The sequence below is a fragment of the Ochotona curzoniae genome, unplaced genomic scaffold (genome assembly GCF_017591425.1).
Source record: "Ochotona curzoniae isolate NIBS_2020 unplaced genomic scaffold, NIBS_Ocur_1.0 patch200, whole genome shotgun sequence".
NCBI classification, from domain to species: domain Eukaryota; kingdom Metazoa; phylum Chordata; class Mammalia; order Lagomorpha; family Ochotonidae; genus Ochotona; species Ochotona curzoniae.
In genome coordinates this window covers 1-16,587 of record NW_024466752.1, presented here as the reverse complement: position 1 = coordinate 16,587, position 16,587 = coordinate 1, and positions in this window count along the sequence as shown.

Here is a 16,587-nt window from a genome sequence, read left to right as displayed (position 1 = left end):
CCGGTGCCACCCGGCACTCACAAGGCTGCAGGCCTACGCCACCCTGGCCATGCCTGCTGCTCTGCAAGAGCTACCCAGAGCATGTGGCCACCAGTGCCACGCCCCTGCCCGCCAAGGTGGACGAAATGTACCAGCAGCTACTTAAGGCCACCGCCACGCTGCCTGAGCCCAGCCACGCAGCCGCCCATGCCAGCTGGGAGGCCCCCACAATGCCACCCGCCAAGTGGCGCAAGCCCCAGTCCGCAGACATGGACCAGGCCAGCTTCTCAAGCCACAGTCCACAGAACGACACTCTCATGGAGCACTTGCAAAGTGCCATCGACAGCATCCTGAACCTGCAGCAGGTGCCGGGCCAGCCACATACACTAGCACCTTCCGCCTCCCCGCACCCCTGCACAGGCTCAACGCCTACCCACCCTCCAGCTTTCCCAGGCCACAAGCACAAGGCTGGATGGGAAGCAGAGCTGCCGGGATTAGAAGCGGCGCACATATGGGATCCCAGGGCACTCAAGGAGAGGACTTTAACTACTAGGCCAAGGCACCTGGCCCTTTCTCTTACTTGAACTCTCATTTGAACATAAAAAAAGCAAGAAAAGAAATAAAGACATTTTTAAGATCTATTTACCATACCATATCACTTTAGAAAATTCAATTTAAGAAATCACAAACATCAATTATCAGACAGTACCAGGATTTAGTCACCTTTGACAATGGAAGATCAAAGAGACCAAGACTTAAATTGACAAAGGATTTTTTCAAATAGATTGTCTGCAAAGTCGCTGTGCCACCCCAGGCCTCTGCCAAGCACAACGCCAGCACCACATGCTGCCCCTCAACCTTGCAGCAAAACTCTGAGCAAAACAAGGCTGTTTGTTCTAACTGCTGGAGTCTGTGCTGGTCTGGTGTGAGCAACAAGAAAACTGCCCCAGACCCTTAGCAGAAGCTACACTGAGGACTGAGCTGGGGACCTGAGACGGGGCTTCTCAACTCAGGAAAATCAGGCCAATTAAAATACAAATTGATATAAAATTAAAAGAGAGAGAGAGAGAGAGAGCAAACCCTGCCCAACATGAAGGTCGAACTGTCCCTGGGCACTCCCCCTCCTCACTGCACAATGGGTTCCACTGTGAGTCCTAGTGCTCAAGGTCAGTGCTGCAGAGTGAGGACCCCAAGGTCCCCCTCCTGGCCCCCGCCCGCCCCGCGGCCTCAGGAGATGCTCTCACACACTCACCCTTCCCAGCTTCTCACCAGTCGGGTGTCCTGCACAGGCTCCTGCGGGGAGGGAGCTCACAGGGCAGCACTGGCTCAGCCACCTGCGCCTCTCCACCAGCACAACCAGCAAGGCGCCTATGGTGGCGCCCACAACAACCTCCCACCTGCTGCCACAGGGCTTCCTGGGCACTTCTCATTGGACTGCTCCCACACAGCATGACTACCGTGACATCACAATGCACAGCCAATCAGAATCACAAAGGTTGGAGGGGCAGTCAGGTAGGATTCTGGAGGGAGGGGGAGTGAAGGGCGGGGCTTCACCTCAGGCAGGAAGTGGCCTCCTCTCTTGCAGCTTGAGCCTTCCAACAGCAGGGGCCGCTGTCGCCTCTCACATCAGTCCACCTCCTGGCCTCTCCTTCAGGATCCCATTCAAGTCTGGAAAACAGAAATGTAGGACAAGAATCTAGAGTTACTCTTCATTGAATGTTCAGTTGATTCTGAGAATTTTCTTCTTTATATTCGCTTTTTGCTGTTAGTTCATTTGACACCTTAAAATACAGAGCAGGAAGATATTTGAAAATGTAGTGTAAATTAATGTTTTAGATCTCATTTCTCTTTTTCGTTTTTTTTTTTGTTTGTTTTGTTTTCATACTGTTTCTTATTAGAATACCAGCTTGATTGTGTTGATCTTCTACCCAGAAATCTCGCGTGATTCTCTCATCAGTTTCAGTTTGGTTTTGCATAAGTGAGTCATTGGTGTACATTGACAGTTCTGCTGTGTAAAAGGTCACAACTATGCATATAATTTCCTTTCTCTGTTTAAGTTTTTTCGTTGCATTTTCAAAACAATGTTTAAGAGGCAAGTAGTGAGACCTGGCGCGGTAGCCTAGTGACAAAATTCTTTACCTTTCATGTGCCAGGATCCTATATGAACCTGGTTCTTTTTTTTGTTTTTGTTTTTTTTTTAAGGGAACATGCCCCAGACAAAAACCTCACTCTTTATTAGGACGCTTATAATCAGTTACACTGTCAAGGTAATTATAAGCTGCAGTCAAACAGCCTCAGAGCAGCCTCTGTCCTTTTTTTGGAACATGGCTGTCGCTGCCAGTGCCACTGTCCTGCTGGCTGACTTTCCCTGGACCACACCGGTGTTAATGAAAACCACTATATGTGCAGGCCTGCTCAGCTTCCAGGCCCTGCACCTCTTGGCCGTGTGTCCTGTGTGCCACTCCAGTCTCGTGAGGTTGTGCCTGTGTCCCCAACGACCCTAACCCACATGCCAGCCCTTCCAGGGCCAGCTGGGCTATGCTGGAGCCCTGTAAGCCTCTAGCATGCCCCTTCCCGCAAGCCATCTGCACCAGGGCCAGGTGGTTTCGGCCACTGCCCCAAAGGCTCACCACCACTGCTGCCCCGGTCTTGGACCACAATGGCTCTGCCAGTATCCCAAGCACCGCTTCTCGGCCTACCCTGACACCCCTCATGCTGCTCTAGGGCCAGGTGGGCTTGGCCACAGTCAACCTCCCTACAGAATAGGAGCACCCCGTGGACATGCCTTGAGCTCCAGGCCCCAGCAGTCTTGGCTACGTACCCCGCAGATCTAGTGTCAGGTGGCCAGGGCCAGACCTGTACAGGCTACTTGGAGGGAGACCCATAACCTGCAGTCCACCTGGTCCTCTACTCCATAGGTGTCTTGAAGGCAGAGAGAATCAGTTAGTGGTTCCTGTTCACCCTGTACTTCTAGTGCCCATCAGGATGGCACTCAAGGTTCAGCCCAGTATAGATGGGGCCCACGCTTCGATAACCCACTTGCCTGGTGCTCCAGAGCTTCAAGGACTAGGTCGATAATCCCCCGCCTCTAACCCTCCCACTATGCCCGCTGCTCCAGAGTCAGGCACACTCTGCCTGCAATCCACCCCCACCCACCATACACAGACACACAGACACACACACACACACACACACACGGCAGGCTACTCTGCTTGCTGCAGCAGAACCAGGTAGGCTCTGCCAGCTTCCCAGTGCCCCTAGCAGGCTGCTCACCCACCTGCCACACCAGGAGATTGCCCTGCACAGGCAGCTCATACATCGCTGCTGAAAGGACCTGCTGATTCAGCCGGCATCCCCCGCATCCTCAGCCTGCGTGCTGTCCACTTCACTAGGAACACACCGCCTAACCCCTTGTTCCCAGCTTGCCTGCAAGCCACTCCAGGTTCAGGTGGACTCAGCTGGTATCTCACGCCCTTCTTTGCCTTCTTCCTCCACAGCCCCCTCCTGAGGTTCTAAGGCTAGGCGTATTGAGAGGTTGCTTCATGGGTCCCAGCACTCACACCATCCGCTCTAGGGCCACTTCGTCCAAACCGGCTAAGCCAGTGCATCCTGCATAGCACCCCTAGCCAGCAGGCCATGCAGCCCCACTCACTGTTTGTTACAGGGTTAACCAGGTTCAGCCAGCGTCACACACCCTGCACCCTTCCTCTGGGCCTGGGCCTATCAGACAGCATGCCATGAACCACCAGTCCTCCCACTTTGCCAGATGCTAATTCAGACAGCGCCCTGTTAGCCCCTGGGCCTCTCCGATCCATTCTCTTCCAGGGCCATGCTGCCCTGATTGCCACAGCAAAACCAGACTGGGGACGGAACCCATCATCTGCAACCTGCCTGCCAGGTTCTCCAGGGCCAATTGTGCTTGAACAGTGACTCCACCTGGCCCACTGTACACTTCTGGGCCTGCGGTACACTCCTGGGCCAAGAGGGCTTAGCTGGTACTCACATGCATGCCAGGCATGCACAGAGTGCTCCAGGGACAAGGACTTATGACAACAAGCCAAGGAAAAAACGCACCCACTGGCCGCGTTTTCCAGGGCCAGGCCAGACAAGCTGTTACACTCTACAACCGCTGTCCTCCCACCATCTACTTCATAGCCAAGTCATCCTGGCCAGTGTCCCTGCTGCCATAGCACTGTAGTCATCCACTTCAGAGCCTAATTGTGCTGGGGGAAGGCTGTGCCTTTAACATGCTCCCTCTGATTCCCAAATTGCCCATCCAGGGCCAGGCTTAGTGAGCCAGTGTCATTGCGCTTCAAGCCCAAGCACTTTCACACTGTCCACCATCCGCTGCTGAGAGCCAGTCAGGTTTCAGCCAGTGATCTGTCCCCTCAGTGCTGGGTCCCTTCTGCCAGCCATGCTGCCTCTACCAGCCCCAGCCTGCATGCCTTGAGTCCCCTGCTCACAACATGTCCACCCTGTCAACTTATCTGAAGCTAGTTGACCCTCCAGTGGCATGTCCCACATCCGTATGCCTTCTGCAAGCTCCTCCAGGGCCAGGCCAGAAGGGCAGCCCCAACACTAACCTCTAGCCTGTCTGATCTTGTGGACTTTCTGCTGTCCACAGCAAGGTGGGCTAGAGTTGCAAGGAAATTCAAACCAAAACACTGCAGTAAAAAGCTCTTTTTTGGGGGGGTGGGTCCCGGCGGAAGCATGGTCTAGCGGCTAAAGACCTCGCCTTGAACGGGCCGGGGTCCCATATGGGCGCCGGTTCTAATCCCGGCAGCTCCACTTCCCATCCAGCTTCCTGCTTGTGGGCTAGGAAACAGACAAGGACAGCCCAAAGCCTTGGGATCCTGCACCCGTGTGGGAGACCTGGAAAAAGTTCCTGGATCCTGGCTTTAGATCGGAATAGCATTGGTCATTACACTCACTTGGGGAGTGAATCATCGGATGGAAGATCTTCCTCTCTAACTCTCATTCTCTCTGTATATCTGACTTTCCAATAAAATAAATCTTTAAAAAAAATATATATATATAAACCTCTTTTTTTCTCTCACATGACACAATTTTCATGCAAACAATTCTAGCTTGCAAAGCACGATTTATTTAATAAGAAGAAAGAAAATGGTGCTGTCCTAGAGGCAGGATGGGGCTCCAAAGGAGGAAACACACAAGAAAATAGTGGAAATGGTGCCTTTTATGCACCATCTCAGGGAGGAGTTCACATGAATCACCAAGTGCAGAGAGAAAGAAACTTATTCACAACGGGCAGTAATGTCTATCACCTCACCCAGAGAAACAGAGGGTGAGACTTGTGGCTTCCTTCTCTCAATATTGTAGGATAGGCAGCTAGTTCAGAGTTATCAGCTTGGAAGACACACCCTACACCATCTAGGCTTTCCCTTCTGCCCACCTGTGACACTCACCCATCATCACCTGGAACCTGAGAGGGGGAGGTATTGCATTGCTGTGTAACCACTCCCCTCACAACCCCCAATGAACCCCATGATAGGGATGGGCTCACTCTCTTGGTCACGTGCTTCCATCACTCTGGCACTCCAGGACCTGATTGCTCTCTGGATTCCAGCAGATTCTGAGGACAGGTAGCCCCTAAGCATGGCCCTGTATGTCTGTATTTCTCACCCTCTGTTCACAGTTTGGGTGGGACAATAACGATGTTAATTCTAAGAAACTTTGTATTTCTAATTTGTGTACTTTCCAGATTTCCAGGAGAGATGAGGCCTAGCAGTAATGGAATGTAGGCAGAGAAGGCAAGGAAATGTGAATGTCTGCAGCCTTATAAGTCTGTCCAGGCCCTTTGCTCTATGTCTCTTAGGATAACTTATATTGCTGGGGAAGCTGGAACATAGGTCTTCAGATTAACAGACAGACTTCAGGGTAATGACCAATTCTGCCTCTCAGGGTTTCCATTCAGACTGGAGTATCACATGGACTTGGCATTTGTTAATTTCTACTGTGTCCTGTTATCACCAAACTTGGATAATGAAGACTCCTTAATACACCCTAGACTTATCTGGTGTGGTCTAGCTTGCACGCCACCACACCATGCTGGAGATAAGCTGAAAGCTGAAGCGCAGTCCCTGTGACAGTGACCCAGAGACGAGGTTAGTGTGAGCCACATCTCACTGCATTTGATATGGCAACAGCTGTGAGGGATGATTAATATGCTGATTGTATCCCTGTGTTCCCTCCCCAGAGGAAGGGAACAGGAAGGACATGGAAATAGGGAGAGACCCTGTTCTCACATTTTAAAGGATAATTTTACCAGGGACCAGGAGATCCAGTCTGAACCCTCACACACTACTCCAGAGCGTTAATGTCCACAAGCACCCTCTGCTTGTTCCAGGGCCAGGCAGGCTAGGCCAGTCTCTCCTTTCACTAAGCATGCCTGCTTGTCACTTAGGGACCACGCCATCTCAGATGGTGCCCACCGTGTCCCCCAGCCTACCTGAAGGTGGCTATAGGGCCAGGCCAGGTGTAAGAGCATCCACAAGCCTCTTACACAGATGCACCTCCAGCCCTGCTCACTGCTTGAGGCCTAGGCTAGCTCTGGGGATCACCCACGCACACAAAATACTTGCCCCTGCTGCCCTGTTTGCTGCATCATGTCTAGGCTGGCTCTTTGCGTGACCGTGCCACCCCTGCCCTCCATCTTGCTCCTCATGGCTAGGCTCACTCTCCCTGGACCCACAGTGCCTCTAGCATTCCCACCTTGGTTGCTGCAGCAGGCACAGGTCTTCTGGGCAGGAAAAACCTGTGCATCTAGCCTGGCTGTCATTGCTCCCTCAGGCTACTTCTGGTGGCTCTGCCTGCCACTCCAGGGACAGATCTCATGACTACTCTGACCACTGTTCTGACAAGCCTTGTCACTGCCAGATCAGATGGGCCCTGATGTCACTTTCTATGTTCACAGCCAACTTGTCAAATGCCCCAGGGTAAGGAAGGCTCTGCCACCATCCCATCAACCCCACAAATGCCTGTAGCATGCCTGTCCATCTGCCCAGTCAGCAGCTCAAGACCAGGCTGACTCAGCCAGCAACCTGCTCCCTCCAACAGCTGCTGACCAACCAGCCACTTCCGGACTGGGACTGCTAAGCTGCCGACCCCCTTGGTACCCTGTGCTTCTGATTGTCTGGCCTGACAACATGCCCACTCTTCCAAGGCCAGGACAGGCTATTTGGGCCAGTGTACATGCACTCCATCCCAAAGGCACTGCACTCTTTCTGAAACTACAGGCCTGCTTGCCCTGCTCCCACTGTGCCTCCAGCACTCCTGCCAATGCCTCTAGCACCAACCTCCCATGAGTCTGATCCAGGGTCAGGCCAACACCCCCATGTCCCTGGCCAACTCACCCTTCACCACTTGCTTCAGGATCACATGCCCTTCCAGCATCCCCACACACCCAGCACAACTGCCCTGCTGGCCTGCTTGCTGTCACAAAACCAGAATGACTTGGATGGCAACCCCAGGCTCAAGCCCACCTGCCAGCCTCTCCAGGTCCACATGTGCTCAGCTAGTGTTGTCCCCACCCCACCGCCACTGCCACAGCACTCAACACCATTTGCTGCCCCACCAAGGCCTCAAACCCGCTCCCCCAGCTTGTCTAGCCAGCCTGACTTGCCTCATGGCAGCTGCCCCAGGCACAGGAACAGTCACCCAATCACTCGGCACCCCCAACTGACCCAACATTGGCCCACCTGCTGCTTCCCCTGTGCCAGTTGCACATCTAGCACTCCCACCCTGCCCATTTCTACAAGGACAGGCTGGCCGTGCTGGCCACCACGGGAATCTAGCCTATCCAATCTGTGGCCACAGCTGCTGTTAGAGAGCCAAGGCAGTTTGGGCAGTGTCCCCTCTGTCCTCGACCACCAGCTGCCAATTCCAGGGCCAGGCTAGCTACTCATTAGCATTGGTAAATCTCTCATACCATTCGACCCCATATTCCCAGCAGGCCTGCAAGCTACTCCAGGGCCAGGCCAACTTAGCTGGTATCCAGTCCACTGCTCTAGGACCAGATTTATTCTGAGGGTGCTCCACAAGCCTCCAACACACACTACATCTTGCTCCAGGACCTGCGAGGAGGGGCACAGCTGGGGTCCCCTCATGTCTAGCCTGCCCACTGCCCTGCCTGGTACACCAGGACCAGGCTGACTTGCACAGTGACATGGTATCTGCTTCAAACCACTCACGTGCCTGGCACTCCAGAGCCAGCTTTATTTGCCCTGCATCCACCATGCATCTCCCATGTACACCACACCTGCTACTCCAGGGCCAAATTGCGGACTGGTTTCTTCCAGGGGTAGATCCTGCTTCCAGCCACCCACACTGAAATCAGGGGCTAGAATCTTCCAGGGACCAAGGTGTTTCCCTCCATCCTTTCCTACGCTCCCATTCTCCACCCACGTGCTGTCTGGGCTATGGTCTCAAGAGGTGGGTCCAGCTTCCCCTGGGTAGTTTCCTCTGTTCTTTTGCTGTAGATGGATGTGGAGATTCATCACATTTAGGCTATTGGTGCTTGCAAGATGAACTTCTGCTGCCATTTCTGCAAGACTTCATCCCACAGCCTGCTGTGACCCAGTGCAGGATTTGACCCAGGACCAGCTGCACACTCCTCTCTGCCTGTCTCAGGCCATGCTGGTGGGCACCTGCACCTTTGTGGAGGTCACAGTACAGGGACAAGGGACCCTCCACTGAAGGCATGGCAGATTGATTGATTGGAAAGGCATGGTAACAGAGGGAGAGAGATCTTCCATCAGCTGCCTTATCAACTGTTTCAAAAACTCAGGGGTATTACAGCAAAGCAGTGAGGCCATTAACATCATCAACAAAGAGAGTGGTTGCAAAAAGCCTTAGTCAGTTAAGAAAGAGATCAAATGATATGTTAAGATTCCGGGGAATCTTAATGGTGAAATAAACAACATCAAACTGATTGACGGTAAAGACCCTGAATCAAAGACACCAGCTTGGACCCAGCACAACAGCCTAGTGGCTAAATCCTAGCCTGGCATGCCTGGGATCCAATATGGGTGCCAGTTTGTGTGCCAGTAGCTCTACTTGCCTTCCAGCTTTCTGCTTGTGGCCCGAGAAAGCAGTAATGGTTGGGCAAAAGCCTTCTAACTCTGCACCCATATGGGAGACCTGGAAGAGGCTCCTGGCTCCAGATAGGCTAGGCTAGAGCTGTGACTGTCACTTGGGGAGTGAACCAGTGGATTGAGAATATCCATCTTTCTTCTTCTTTCTGTATATTTGACTTTTCAATGAAAACAAAACAAAACTTACGATGTCACTGGTATTCACCAATAACATAAAACATTCCCTCTCAACCTCTCTGTACATACATATGTATATTTAGTAGAGAGTCTGTCAGATAAGAAAACACTTTGAACCAAAGGGCTCAAAATGCAATGGCAGAAAGCCCAGCGAGGTGACCTAAAAACTAAAGTCCTCATCTTGAATGCTTAAGTATTCCACATGGGCACCGGTTCTAATCCCCACAGCTTCACTTCCCAGTCAACTCCCTGCTTGTGGCCTCATAAAGCAGTGGAGGATGGCTCAAAGCCTTGGGACACTGGACCACGTGGGAGACCCAGAAGAGTTCCTGGCCCCCACTATGGATAGGCAAAGCATCAGCAGTTATATTCACTTGGAAAGTGAATCATCGGATGGAAGATCTTCTCTGTCTCTCCTCCTCTATGTATATCTTACTTTGCAATAAAAGATAAAATACTTCTTAAACAATGCAATGGGAGAACAGTTACATATGTTTGTCCCTTGTGGCAGATGTGCACATCACTATCCACCATGACTGGAGTCTTTCAGGGAAGTTCTAAAACAAAAGCTTCTATATAGTCTGAATCTTTACTAATGCTCCACCAGCCTCACCACCACAGTTGATGTGCTCCTCTAAAACAATTCCTTCAGGCTGACTGCAAGTTTGCAGCGCCATCCGGTCACCATCATAAACAACAGCAAGAAAGAGGTAATTGTATGGGAGAGAATCTCAGACTGTGGCAAATCACTTAGTGAGCAAAGTATCTGATGTTATAACACACTGCACTCTAGGCAGGCATCAGGCTCCACTCCCTCAGTGAAGACAGCTGCAATCAAAGAACTTCTCAGCTGCACACTCTAAGGCCTGGATTTAACAAAATACAAGCAAACCAAACTCCTTAAACTGGTTGAGGAGGAGACAGGAGACAACTACTTAACAGGGCCACTGCTACAGGGTTTCTCTAAGAAGCCAGAGAGGACTTTGCATGTTTGTTTTCATAAACCCAATTATTTTAAACTTCTGCATGTGCAGAATAAATGAGGCTTCAGAGAAAAAGTAGACAAAGAGAGGGACAAAGATTACAGAAAGGTACTCTGAAGTTTAATTCCCACTCTAATAATATACAAGTTAAGTAAATTGTCTAATTTATTAAGCAATTCCATTGTTTTAATTGCAATTAGGGATACCATCAAATACGTAATGTGATTATGAGCAGGGTTAATGAGACAATGCAAATAGTGCAAGTCCCTTGTCTTCCTATTATTTATGTGTGCTTCCAGGGACAGGCACTGTGCACACCACATAGAGCTGCTGGCTGCTTGTGGCACCCACTTCCCATAGGAGCACTGGTTCAAGTTCTGGACGTTTCAGCCATTGAAGCTATTTGGTTTGGGGAGTGAAATAGCACATGGAAGACCCCTTTCCTTATCCTTCCCTCTGTTATTCCAAATACAAAAATAAATTTAAAATTTCAGGACCCAGCACAGCGGCCTAGCAGCAGAATTCTGGGCCTTGAACATGCCGTGATCCCATATGGGTGCTGGTTCTAATCTTGGTGGTAAAGGAGGACAGTCCAAAGCCTGGGATCCTGCACCCATGGGAGGACCCAGAAGAAGCTCTGGCTCCTGGCTTCAGACCTGGCCATTGCAATTGCTTGGGGCATGAATCATTGGATGGAAGATCTTCCCCTCTGTGTCTACTCCTCTCTGTATTTCTGACTTTGCAACAAAAATAAGTAAATCTTTTACAAACTCAAATTTTAAACAAAGGCCTTTATAAAAAATGGAAATGGATGCAGTTTTTCATAATGTCCTTTTACATAAATTTCCAAACACTGCCTCATGTGCCTGCATTAAAATGCAAAATGTGGCCCGGTGCCATGGCCTAGTGGCTAAAGTCCTTGCCTGGAACATGCCGGGATCCCATTTGGGTGCTGCTTCTAAATTGTCAGCCCCACTACCCATGCAGCTCCCTGCTTGTGGCCTGGGAAACAGGCTGAGGACGGCCCAAGCCTTGGGACCCTGCAACCACATGGGAGACCCAGAAGAGGATCTGAACTCCTGGTTTCGGGGCGGCACAGCACCAGCCATTGTGGTCACTTGCCGAGTGAATCATTGGATGGAAGGTATTTCTCTCTGTCTCTCCTCTCTCTGTATATGGAACTTTGCAATACAAAATAAACTAAATCTTTTTTATAAAATTCAAAATGAACTCATGATTATCTTCTTCATAAACAATGTTGAAGTATTGATCTATGTTATTTTGTTGACCATGAGCTAAGCAAAGTAGATATATTCCAAGGGCCAAAGTCTTAGGGATTACTTGTACTGTTTAAGAACTTACCCAACTGGGCTCTACCATGTGGCCTGCAGCCACTTAGAAAGACAGGCTTTTGAAATCCCAGTGTTGTTCCTGCATTTCCTGTTTTGTTTTTGTTTGCTTGTTTCTGTTTTTAAGATTTACTTATTTTTATTGAAAGGTGGATATATAGAGAGGAGGAGAGACAGAGAGGAAGATCTTCCAACAGATGGTTCACTCCCCAATGGACAGCAGCGGCTGGAGCTGAGCCAATCCGAAGCCAGGAGCCAGGAGCTCTTCCAGGTCACCCATGTGAGTGCAGGGTCCCAAGACATTGGGCTGTCCTCAACTGCTTTCCCAGGCCACAAACAGAGAGCTGGATGGGAAGCAGGGCCGCCAGGATAGAATTGGCGACCATATGGGATCCCGAGCATGCAACACGAGGACTTTAAGCACTACACTATCATGCCGGGCCTGTTTGCTTGTTTCTAGTTAACAGTTTCATGCCCATATTTCTCCACAGAAACAACGAGTAAAAGACCCTAGAATAAATAGAGTTCATTCCTTCATTCCACATACAGAAATGGCATCTCCTCTACATTACAGGCACTGTTACAAAATGCACAAAAATGAAAACCTCAGGTATAGCCAACTTTTATCCCACTACCCTGTATCTGAATTTCAGAATGGTGGGCACTCACTAGTATTTCACAAACACTTAAGTGTTGGAAGACTAATTTAATAAAAATTCTCACTACTGGGCCCAGTGCGGGAGCCTAGTGGCTCAAGTACTTGTCCTGCATGCACCGATTTCCCATAGGGGTGATGGGTTATGTTTTGGCTGCCCCACCTCTCACCTAGCTCCATGCTTATGGCCTGGGAAAGCAGTTGAGGATGGCCCAAAGTCTTGCGACCCTGCACATCTGTGGGATACAGGCAGGGGCCACACAGAAAAACAAATGCCACTACACACAGGGAAGCTCGACCCACTTTTTAACATGATAGCTCTGACTTTCAGGGGAAGGGGCAGCCAGGAAGGGGAGAGGAGGGAGGGAAACAGCAGGACTCCTGGAATACTCTAGTCCCTGACCCGGTGGGAGTCAGGGGTTAGATGGAAGCAGGATCTACCACTGGAAGAACACAGTCTCCAACTTGGCCCTGGAACAGCAGGTGCGGTAGCGATGTGGGAGATGCATGGTGGGTGCAGGGCAAGTGGATCTGGCTCTGGAGCTGCAGGCAGGCGAGCAGCCTGATGCAGACATCATGTCACTGACCAAGGCAGGCGTGCTAGGGGAAATGTAGGTTCTGTGTCAGGAGTGTCTGGTGTTGGAACACAGGCAGCGTGCAGTGCATGAAGACTGGGGTCCATGTACTCTGGCCCAGGAAGCTTGGCTCCATCCTGGACAAGAGGTCATAGTGTCGGGTGCGGTGTGGGTGCAGGGGAGGCAGAGACCAGCCCAGGCTACTGAGCGTGGCAGTGGCTGGTGGGCAAGAGGCTAACTGAAGAAGTAGGTGGCCGCCCCGGCCTGGCCATAAAGCTACGGAATTAGCGGGTGTGCTACAGGCTCATTGGAGATTTAGGCAGGGGGTGGGTGCAGTCTAACAATCTGGGCCTGGATCCAGCATCAGCAGGTTGGCTGGGTGTACCTGCTGTGGGGCTGGTTGAAGTGCAAAGATGACCAAGTCCTGGAGCCACCTGTAGGATGACAGGGTGGGCAGAGAAGTGGTGCAGGGGACAGAGACAGAGCTGTCTTGGAGCAGGTAAGGGTGGCTGTGAGCAAATAAGGCGCTGGCTGAGATCACCTGGCAATGGTGCAGTAAGCTTATGGGAGGGGGCATGCTAGTGGCATGCCTGGAAGGGCTAGCATGCAGTTTAGCATTTTGGGGGACACCAGCAGAACCTCATGAGCCTGGAGTGGCATGCAGGGAGGACTGGCTACAGATGCAGCTCACAGCAGCTCAGCAGACAGGCCTACATGAAATGAGCAAACTGGAAATCAAAGCACCAGGACATGACAGAGAATGAGCCCTGGGAAGCAGCCTGCTTACACTTCACAGGGAGACCCACACTCAGCTGCTTCCCCACGTTCCCAGGCCTTGGGGATCACTCTCACTGAGGACACAGTGCCCAGGGGGGCTCACTTCACTAAGCAGCCAGAAATGTGACAGTGTGGACCTGAGAACTCCTCACAGCCTGCAATGTCTCCCCCAGCATCTTAGCTCTCTTCTGCAACCACACGTTTAAGATCAAGTGAAGGTTGTGGCCTCTGTGATTTTCTTTTGACACCAGATGTGTTATGTTTGCTTAATACCAATTTACTACTCACAGCTAATCACAACACAATTCAATCATTTTATCATTTGCAATTAAGGAGGCCTCAGGGTCAAAGCTCAGTCTCGATACACAGATGCAGGATAATGTTAGTGGACAGCAGGTGTCAGCTCTTTCTGATCTTTTGTCACCTTTAAGAACCTATCAAGGGGGCCAAGCACAGTATCCTAGCAGATAAAATCCTCCCCTTGCATGCACCAGGATATCATGTAGCTGCCGGTTTTTCTCCTGACGAACCAGCTTCCCATTCAACTCTCTGCCTCTGGCCTGGGAAAGCAGCAGATGACAGCACAAAGTCTTGGGACCCTGCACCATGTGGGAGACCCAGAAGAGGCTCTGGGCTCCTGGATTTGGATCAGTGCAGCTCAGGCCTTTGCAGTTACTTGGGGACTGAATCAATGAACAGAAGATCTTCCTCTCTGTTTCTCCTCCTCTCTGTATATCTGCTTTAAAAATAATGAATTAAAAAAAATTCTATCCCAGACAGTAGGCACAAATTATACTAACCTTTTTTAAAACAAAAACACTCACATGTTTTAACCTTTTCGGCCACCAGAATTAGACCTCTGCAAATATTCACTAGAAGAACTTATGAAACCAGTTACAAATATACTCTCAAATTGATGAGTGCTCTAGGCCACCAAAATTTTAACTTCACAAAGATTCTTTGTTGGTACAAATTATCCTCTGACTAAACCAACTTGTGGATACAGAATGGAACTGCTGTGTATCCCAAATCCTGTGTACCATAGATTTACCTGGGCCTTGCCAAGCTTTTACTCCCTAGGTAGCCAAGGCTCAGAGAACCCAGAGCACATCAATCATTTCTTTAGATGATATTAATATGTCACCAAGGAATGGAGCTCTGGATGGGTAAAGAAAATATTAATATTCCAAGGGATTAGCTATACAAACTAGATAGAACAAAACAGATGCCCTCCAGTTTTAGGGCATCAGCTGCCACTCTGAATGCCAACCCCAATCTACTGCTATCTTTCAGGGAAATGAGTGAGCCAGGATAACATAGCCATGTTTATTTGTTGCAAAGTTTTTTGAAAATCAAAAAATCAAAAAGAGTGTAGTGAGGACCATGTAAATATTTCAATAGGAGACTGAAGGTTGAGGAGTTGCAAACAGGTAATTTAGTTTTTTTCTTATTTACAGGCAGGCTTTTTCATCCAATCTCTCACGTTCCACATGCCTGCAACAGTCACAAGACTGAAAATAAGTCAGTTTTTTCACACTGGTACCCAAGCCACTGTCTGCTGCCTCCCAGCATGGGCAGTAGCTGCACACTGCATTTGCACAGAACTGAAACCCAGGCATTCTGATGGAGACACAGCAGTTCCAATGTCATCTGAACCACTGTCACACACACCCACACAAACACACAGGGCAGTGATGCCTTCCTGTGCTGTGTCAGGTGGCCATTCACTGCTTTTCTCCCACACCTACTGTTCACGGCAAACAGTTCTTCTAAAGAGCTAACGCTCATTGTGAAACAGAAAAAAAGACAACTTACTGAATTGTATCATGGAGGAAATAGTGACTCCTGTTGTGATTTTTCAGGGCAGAGAGCAGCACTTGGCATTGAGGCAAGAGTTCTGGACATTCAGAGATTTATTCCCTGCCTTAATGCTCTCTGCTGAACCTGACTTATTCCCTCTACAACTCATGGGGACATTTAATCCCAATCATTAAAACTTAAGGGAATGGGTGACAACATACCAGAAGCCATCAGGATAAATCAGTAGTGCTGCCTTCACAGCTCCTTCCTCAGGTTCTTCTAGAGAAGCCCCTTTGTGTGAGTCCCCGTGCACTCCCTTGGCTTGTCTACAAGGTCGCTGTGCCACCCCAGGCCTCTGCCAAGCACAACGCCAGCACCACATGCTGCCCCTCAACCTTGCAGCAAAACTCTGAGGAAAACAAGGCTGTTTGTTCTAACTGCTGGAGTCTGTGCTGGTCTGGTGTGAGCAACAAGAAAACTGCCCCAGACCCTTAGGAGGAGCTTCACTGAGGAGTGAGGGCTGGAGATGCTGTTTCTGAACTCAAAATCAGGACCAAATTTTTTTTAAAGATTGTATTAAAGTGGAAAAAAAAAGGAAAAGAAGAAAAAGGCAGGATGGAGAAAGAAACAGAAAAAGAGAAACCAAGAGAGAAGATATAGGAAGGAAGGAAGAGAGAAACGAAAGGAAAGGAAAGGAACAAAGGAAGAAAGGAAGAAAAGAAAGAAAGAAAGAAAGAAAGAAAGAAAGAAAGAAAGAAAGAAAGAAAGAAAGAAAGAAAGAAAGAAAGAAAGAAAGAAAAAGTAAAAAATAAAGAAAAGCATACAAAAGAAAAAATAAAAAAATAAAAAAGGAAATCCTGTCTAACATGAATGCCGAACTCTCCCTGGACACTCCCCCCTTCTCACTGCACAATGGGTTCCACTCTGAGTCCTAGCGTTCAAGGTCAGTGCTGCAGAGTGAGGACCCCAAGGTCCCCCTCCTGGCCCCCGCCCGCCCCGCGGCCTCAGGAGATGCTCTCACACACTCACCCTTCCCAGCTTCTCACCAGTCGGGTGTCCTGCACAGGCTCCTGCGGGGAGGGAGCTCACAGGGCAGCACTGGCTCAGCCACCTGCGCCTCTCCACCAGCACAACCAGCAAGGCGCCTATGGCGGCGCCCACAACAACCTCCTGCCTGCT